The sequence below is a fragment of the Hemiscyllium ocellatum genome, chromosome 15 (genome assembly GCF_020745735.1).
Source record: "Hemiscyllium ocellatum isolate sHemOce1 chromosome 15, sHemOce1.pat.X.cur, whole genome shotgun sequence".
NCBI lineage: Eukaryota > Metazoa > Chordata > Chondrichthyes > Orectolobiformes > Hemiscylliidae > Hemiscyllium > Hemiscyllium ocellatum.
Window position 1 is genome coordinate 59690766 of NC_083415.1, and position 9301 is coordinate 59700066.

Below are 9301 nucleotides of genomic sequence, written 5' to 3' on the forward strand. Positions count from 1 at the left end.
TCTTAAAACACTTTTTTGCCTGAAAGTCTCTGTTAAGTATTGTTATTAATACGTGTGTGGGTAAATGCACTGGCTTGTCAGCTGTGAATTACAGATCCCTTTAAATCCCAAAGAAATGTCCCAGTTTCTCTGCAGGAATTCTGATGTGGGAAGCTGGAATTAGCATTAGGTGTATTGGCACATTGTACACAAGGACCATGTACGGTGAAATGTGTCGTTATACCGCACATGATATCACTTTGATACATTTTACCCAGGTACAAATCTTAGATGCTGACATAGATAAGACTCAAAAATAAAGAAATAGAGAAAAGCTAAAAGTTGTGTTAAATTTATGTTCCAAGGAAGTGCTGTATCACATTTGTAATGTTTATCTCTCTCTCCACAGATGCTGTCAGACATGCTGAGTTTTTCCAGCATTTTCTGTCTTTATTTCACACTAAATTTGGGATTTGGTGCTTAAACACCTATCATTGCAGTCAAATTAGTCGCGAATATCCCATTGAGTTCTTCTCAATCTCTGACCTCTTTTATTTACTCCACCAGTGGTGATCATGCCTCCAGCTGCCTCAGCTTAGAATTCTCTCACACCTCTCTATCTCCCTCATCTCCTTCAAAATGCTTCCTTAAGCCTATCCCAAGGTTTGGTTCCTTGTCCTAATATGACTGTATGTAGCTCTCTGCCAAGTTTCAGTCAGGTGGTACTTATGTGATGCAACTTGGACTGTTTTACAACAATACAGATGCGAAATAACGACAAGTTGGTGTTTACCATTCATCCAAAAAAACCACACAGTTTGTAAAGATGTTCTTAAAGGTTTACTGTAAGATGTTGGAATGCTGTGTGCATTTGATTTGATTTATTGCTGTCACATGTACCTAGGTACAGTGACAAGTATTGTTTTCTGTGCAGTACAGGCTGATCAAAGTGCATCAGGGTAATAGAGCAGAGTGAGGAATACAATGGGACAGCTGAAGAGAAAGTGTGAAGCAGTTCTTAAATCTGTTCGTACGTGTCTACAAATTCTTATACTTTCTGCCTGATGGAAGAGGGTGGGTGAGAGTATAATCGGGGTGCGAGGGGTCTGGGATCATGTGGCCTGCTTTCCTGAGGCACCGGGAAGTGTAGATGGAGTCAATGGATGGAAGGTTGCTTTATGTGATGGACTGGGCTGTGTTCATAACTCTCTGTATTTTCCTTCAGTCATGAGCTGAGCAGTTGCCAGACCACACTGTGATGCATCCAGAGAGGATGCTTTCGATGGTGCATCGATAAAAATTGCTAAGACTTGATACGCATGTTGTGTTCAGACACAGACAAAAATGACCACTTCCTTTCTGATATGCATTTAACAACTCCTCTGGATCCTGTGAAGATTTTTTTTCTACCTTAACACAATAGACACGACGATTTGGACACTACACCCTTCACATTCTGGTTGCTTTTAGAAGCCATTTGACCTGAAGACGTAGTAGCTAAGGTAGGCCATTTGACCCATCAAATCTGTTCTGACATGCAATGAGATGTTTTCTGATAGAGCCATTGAGCTTTTGCAGCTTTGAAAAAGGCCATTCAGCCCATCAAGGCTGCGATTGTCATTAAGCATCCATCTATTTATTCCCATTTTCCAGCACATGAACTATAGCTTTGTAGATATTTTCTAGTCAGTTTGTACAGCAAAATTATGATACATTTCCAGAACAGATGGGATTTGAATCCAGGCCTCCTGGCACAGAGGTAGGGACGCTACCAATGCTCCAAAAATGTCATCCATCTTTTCATTACTTCAACGGCCAAATTTTATCTTGAAGCCATATGACGATCCTTTGCATTTTGACCCCCCTAATGTGACATTACATGTGTGGTGCTAGAGGTGAAACTTGAAGCTGGGTTTCCTTGCTCAGAGGTAAAGACACTACCACTGCACCACACCAGCAGCCCCTCCTATTCTTAGCCTTGTATGTATGGAGTTTTACACATTGATGCAATGGTCAAGAAAGCACAACAACACCTCTTTTTCCTCAAGAGGCTAAGGAAATTCAGCATGTCCATAAGGACCCTACATGTGCTTTGTATCCAGGTGCGTCACAGCTTGGTACAGCAACTGCTCTGCCCAGGACCGTAAGAAACTGCAGAGAGTTGTTAACACAGCCCAGGACATCACACAAGCCAACCTTCCATCCATTGACTCCGTCTACACTTCCCACTGCCTCAGGAAGGCAGCCAACATCATCAAAGACCCTCCCATCCCGATAAGAGTTTCTTCTGACCTTTTCTGTCAGGCAGGCGATACAAGAGCTTAAACCTACATACCAACAAGTTCAAGAACAGCTTCTTCCCTGCTGTTATTTGGTTTCTGATAGCACCTCTCAAATTTCGAATCTGATGTTGATTTTGCTTCTGGTGCACCTTCTCTGCAGCCGTAACCTTGTATTCCTCGTTCTGAGCAATCACCCTGTGATCTTTGTATGTTGGGATCTGCCTGTACTTCATGCAAAACACAACGTTTCACTGTACCTAGATACATGCAACAATAATAAATCAAATCCTATTAAATTTTCATTTCAATAGTTCTTAAATGACTTGAGGGATCTTACCTCTACCACCCTTTCAGGCAGGGAGTTCAAAATACCCACCAGCCTCCAGGTGAAAAAGTGTTTCCTCAATCCCCACCAAACCTGCTGCTCCTGATCGGGTAATTCTCAACCTTTAATTAAGGGTAATTGTGATGTTCCGCAAGACCTGACTTTAGTTTTTACTTCAGAGGTGGGAGAAATTGAGCCTGAAAGCTGATAATGTAAGGAGAGCAATTTGAGGGATTCCCAGAAGCAGGAAGTTCTTGAATGTTGGGGACACACTGGCAGGTTATCTACCTGCTATTCCTAAATACCCACCAGAGGGCACTACCAAACAAATCATTGCAGTAAGATGGACAGGATGAAATTCATCAGTTCCTCTGTCTGTGTAGACTGAAGTTGTCCTGCCTGGTCAGTAACTTGTATAATATAAAGTTGTCCATTTAAGCTGAACTTTATCCCTGGGAGTAACTTGAGCTGCAGGATTTGGCTTGGATTTTGTTGACTATGTTCTGTGTACTGACAGTGCTAAACTTCTCATCCTAGTTTTCAAACCCTTCCATGTCCTCCCCAGTTTTGATCCCTGTCAGCTCCTTTCTGCACAGATTCAGTTCTGGCCTCTTGCATAGTCCCGGTTTTATTTTGCCTGTCACTGGGGGCTTTGTCTTCACTTTCTTGGGACCAAAGTTCAGCAATTTCTTCCTTGGGTCACTCCTCTCCTACTCATCTTTATGACCCTCCAGGAGAAAGTTAAGAATCCCACAACACCAGGTTATAGTCCAACGGGTTTAATTGGAAGCACTAGCTTTCGAAGCGCCGCTCCTTCATCAGGTGGTTATGGAGGACACAGTTGTAAGACACAGAATTTATAGCAAAAGTTTACAGTGTGATGTAACTGAAATTATACATTGACAAATATCTTGATTGTTTGTTAAGTCTCACATCTGTTAGAATGACCATGTTAGTTTCACTTCTTTCAGATGTAAATCACAAAAGCTTTTTTTAGAAGTCACATTCTCAAGTGAACTTCAACAATTGGTGTCAGCCCAGACAACGTATTGGGTATTAGCACCCCCTGTGTTCCCTGTCTGTGTCATAATGATTAGACCAATTCTTCTCTAAAAAGTGAGTTAACAGAGTCTTACATGGATTCATACAGTTTTTGAGCAAAGTACAATATAACTCTGCAAGTACAAAATCACCCCCAAACATATACATGTATGTGTACATGTGGGTATGTGTGTGTGTTTGGGGGGGCTGGGGTTGTGAGAGTCTGTGACAGTGTGTGTGTGTTTAGGAGTGTCTGTGTGTGTGTGTAGTGCAATGGGGTCACCTGTAGTGTGACATGAACCCCAGGTCACGATTGAGGCCCTCCCTATGGGTACCGAACTTAGCTATCAGCCTCTGCTTGGCCACTTTTCGCTGCTGCCTGTCCTGAAGTCTGCCTTGGAGGATGGTCACCCGAGGGTCCGAGGTCGAATGTCCTGGACCGCTGAAGTGTTCTCCAACTGGGAGGGAACACTCCTGTCTGTTCATTACGGTTCCTTGCTGTAGCATGTTGGAACTGGCAGTCGATGAGTTGCGCATCATACCCCGTTCTTGTGAGGGTATCCCTGAATACTTCCAGGTACACACACACACACAAACACACGCATACCCACATGTACACATACACATATATGTTTGGGGGTGATTTTGTACTTGCAGAGTTACATTGTACTTTGCTCAAAAACTGCATGAATCCATGTAAGACTCTGTTAACTCACTTTTTAGATTAGAATCAGTCTAAACATTATGGCACAGACAGGGAACACAGGGGGTGCTAATACTCAATACGTTGTCTGGGCTGACACCAATTGTTAAACTTCACTTGAGAATGTAACCTTTAAAAAACATTTTGCTATTTACATATGAAAGAAGTGACACTAACGTGGTCATTCTAACAGATGCGAGACTTAAACAATCAAGGTATTTTTCAATGTATAATTTCAGTTGCATCACACTGTAAACTTTCATTATAAATTCTGTGTCTTCCAACCTTGTCCTCCACAACCACCTGATGAAGGAGCGTCGCTCCGAAAGCCACTGCTTCCAATTAAATCTGTTGGACTATAGGTGTTGTGTGATGTTTAACTTTGTCCACCCCAGTGCAACACCAGCATCTCCAAATCAGGACTCCAGGAAAAAGCCGTCTCTTTTACCCAGTTTTTCAACAACTGCTTACTATCTCTCCAAGTGCCATCTTTGTCCTTTGTGAAGCATCCAGGGTTTCTCCCTTGACAAGACCGAGATGTTCTCTGAGCTGAATGTTATCCAAATCCCAATTTTCACCTGGTTCCCTTTTAGCTGAGAGAACATACAGTACCTCACTTGAACATCCCAGAGAGAAGACAGCACAGTCAGCAGTGAAGCATTCCCTCAGTATCACACTCCCTCACTATCGCACTCCCACACTATCGCACTCCCACACTATTGCACTCCCTCAGTATCACGCTCCCTCACTATCGCACTCCCACACTATAGCACTCCCACACTATCACACTCCCTCACTATCGCACTCCCACACTATCACACTCCCTCACTATCACACTCCCACTCTATCTCACTCCCACACTATCACACTCCCTCACTGTCGCACTCCCTCACTATTGCACTCCCACACTATCGCACTCCATCACTATCGCACTCCCTCACTACTGCACACCCTCACTATCACACTCCCTCACTATCACACTCTCCCAATACTGCACACCTTCATTATCACACTCCCTCAGTATCACACTCCCTCACTATCACACTCCCTCAGTACTACACACCCTCAGTACCACACTCCCTCAGTATCACACTCCCTCAGTATCACACTTCCTCACTATAGCACTCCCTCAGTATCATACTCCCTCACTATCACACTCCCTCAATACTGCACACCCACACTATCACACTCCCACACTATCACTCTCCCTCACTATCATACTCTCTCAGTATCACACTCACTCAATATTACAAACCCTCACTATCGCACTCCCTCACTATTGCACTCACTATCACACCCCCTCACTATCACACCCCCTCACTATCACACCCCCTCACTATCACACTCCCTCACTATCACACCCCCTCACTATCGCACTCCCTCACTATCATACACCTTCTGTATCAAACTCCCTCAGTATCACTCTCCCTCGCAATCGAATCCCTCATTTTCACTCTCCCTCAGTACCTCACTCTCACACTATCATACTCACAGATAATCACACTCCCTCAGCATCACACTCTCTCACTATTGCACTCCCTCACTATCACACCCCCTCACTATTGCACTCCCTCAGTATCACACTCCCTCACTATCACACCCCCTTACTATCACACCCCCTCACTATTGCATTCCCTCAGTATCCCACTCTGTCAGTATCCTACTCCCTCAGTATCCCACTCCCTCAGTATCACACCCCCTCACTATCACACCCCCTCACTATCACACTCGCTCACTATTGCACTCTCTCAGTATCACACTCCCTCACTATCTCACTCTGTCAGTACCTTACTCCCTCATTATCACACTCCATCAGTATCATATCCCCTCTCTACTGCACTCTCGCAGTATCATACTCCCTCACTATCACACTCCCTCACTCCTGCACTCCCTCAATATTACACTCCCTCATTATCCCACTCTCTCAGTATCAGACTCCCTCAGTACCGCATTCCCTCACTATCACACTCCTTTACTATTACATTCCCTCACTATCACACTCCCTCAGTACCGCACTCCCTCACTATCACACCCCCTTACTATTACATTCCCTCATTATCACACTCCATCAGTATCACACTCGCTCACTACTGCACTCCTTCAGTATCACGGTCCCACACTATCACACTCCCAAAGTATCACACTCCCTCACTATCACACTCCCTCATAATTGCACTCCCTCACTATCGCATTCCCTCAGTATCGCACTCCTTCACTATCACACATCCTCACTATCACAGTCCCTCACTACTGCACTCCCCTCACTATCACAGTCCCTCACTATTGCACACCCTCATTCTCACACTCCCTCACTATCACACTCCCTCTGAATCACACTCCCTCACAATTGCACTCCCTCACTTACACAGTCCCTTAGTATTGCACTCCCTCACTATCACACTTCCTCACTATCACACACCTTCAATACCACACTCCCTCTGTATGACACACCCTCAGTATCACACTCCCACACTTTCAGTCACTCTTACTCTCACACTCCCTATGTACCACACTCCCTCTGTATCACACACCCTCACTCCCATATTCCCGATGTACCACACTCCCTCACTATCACATTACCTCACTCCCATATTCCCGATGTACCACACTCCCTCACTATCACATTACCTCACTCTCATATTCCCTCACTATCACATTACCTCTGTATCACACTCCCTATGTACCACACTCCTTCTGTATTACACTCCCTGAGAGAAAAAGATTCCCCTCACTTCTGATCTCACATTTTTAAAAGTGCCCCCTCGTTCTGGACTCACCCATATGAGGAAACATCCTTTCATCATTCACCTTGTCAAGATAATTCAAAATCTTTTACACTTGATGTTGCCAGGGTTGGAGGGTTTGAGCTACAGGGAGAGGCTGAACAGGCTGGGGCTGTTTGCCTTGGAGCATCAGAGGCTGAGGGGTGACCTTATAGAGGTTTGTAAAATCATGAGGGACATGGATAGGTCTTTTCCCTGGAGTGGGGGAATCCAGAACCATACAGCATAGGTTTAGGGTGAGAGGGGAAAGATATAAGAGTGACCTAAGGGGCAACATTTTCACACAGAGGGTGGTGTGTGTATGGAATGAGATGCCAGAGGAAGTGGTGGAGGCTGGTACAATTGCAACATTTAAGAGGCATTTTGATGGGCATATGAATAGGAAGGGTTTGGAGGGATATGGGCCAGGTGTTGGCGGGTGGGACCAGATTAGGTTGGGATATCTGGTCGGCGTGGACGGGTTGGACCAAAGAGTCTGTATCCATGCTGTACTTCTCTATGACTCTATGACTCTAAATGGTCTTCTAAACCCCACTGATAACAAGGCCACCCTTTGCAATACTGGAACTGTATCATTGTTCCTTCTCTGGATAGGTCAGGAACCTGGGAGTGCCTCCCTAACAGCACAGTGGCTATCTCTCCCTGTGATAGCTTGCACGGCTTCAAGAAACCAATTCAATGTCACCCTGTCAAGGTCAACAATTGGGAATGGGGAATAAGTGCTAGCCCAGCCAGCGAAACCCCTTTCCCACCTAAGAATAGATGTAGTTTTAGATTTTCTATGTCATGTGTACTCAAGTACAAGAGTACAGTGAAACATGTATAATGTCACTAGACAAGCTGGCATCTCAGCTATGAAGATACCGTGGTAGGTGTAAAGTATTAAGACAAATAGAGTTAAGCATTACCTTCAGAGCTGAAAATGTGTTGCTGGAAAAGCGCAGTAGGTCAGGCAGCATCCAAGGAACAGGAGATTCGACATTTCGGGCATAAGCCCTTCTTCGAGTATAGGAATGGGGAGGCCATGTTGCGGCTGTACAGGACATTGGTTAGCCTTATGCCCGAAACGTCAATTCTCCTGTTCCTTGGATGCTGCCTGACCTGCTGCGCTTTTCCAGCAACACATTTTCAGCTCTGATCTCCAGCATCTGCAGTCCTCACTTTTTCCTCGAAGACATTACCTTCATAGAGTGAGTAGAAAAATGAAGATATAAGATAATATTTAACATTAAAGTTTAAGTTTTAAAGTCTTAAAAGTATAATACAGTTGTTCTTTTCAACAAGAAAAATTGAAAAGGGTGAAACGTGGCCAAACATCAGAAAACTACTAACAAGATGGGGGCTTATGAAGTATTCCTCTTTCGACGCAGCCTTCACACTGATGCTCTTTGGTCTGTGCCAAACTCAGGGGTTCACCAGCCCTCTCCCCCACCCCCTGTCTGCACCCTGCAATCGGGGAATATCCCTCAAGTGACTCCAGATTCATTATACGAGCAGTAAAAAAAATCTCACCCAGTCTGGCAGTAATTGAGGAGAGAGAAAAACAGAGTTAACATCTTGAGTCCGTTCTGACAGAGTTCAAAAGAAGCACTCAAAATGTTAACTCAGTTTTTCTCTCTGCACACAGGCTGCCGTACCTGCTGAGTTTCTCCAGCATTTTCTGTGTCCTGTTCGGATTTCCAGCATCTGCAATATTTTGCCTTTATTCAGCTACTGGAGAAACTCAGCAGGTCTGACAGCATCTCTAGAGAGAGAAACTAAAGTTAATATTTTGAGTTGAATGACCCTTGTTCACATCTCTGTTTCATCAGTATTTTGTGTTCGTCCACATTCATTATGTTCGTGCTAAAGGGACCATAGGAAATGAGGAGAAAGCAGGAACAGGAGATTGAGTTGGATGATCAGTCGTGAACATATTGTAGCCATGATGGGGAGGAGCTGGTGTTGGTTGACTGGGGTGGGCAAGGTCAGAAGTCACACAACACCAGGTTATAGTTCAACAGGTTTATTTGAAATCACAAGCTTTCAAAGCATTGCCCCTTCTTCAGGTGAAAGAGCAGCGTTCCAAAAGCTTGTGATTTCTAATATACCTGTTGGACTATAACCTGGTGTAGTGTGACTTCTGAGTGATCTTGTTGAATGGTGGGCAGGTTCGAAGGGCTGAATGGTCTCCGGTTCCTGCTTTCTA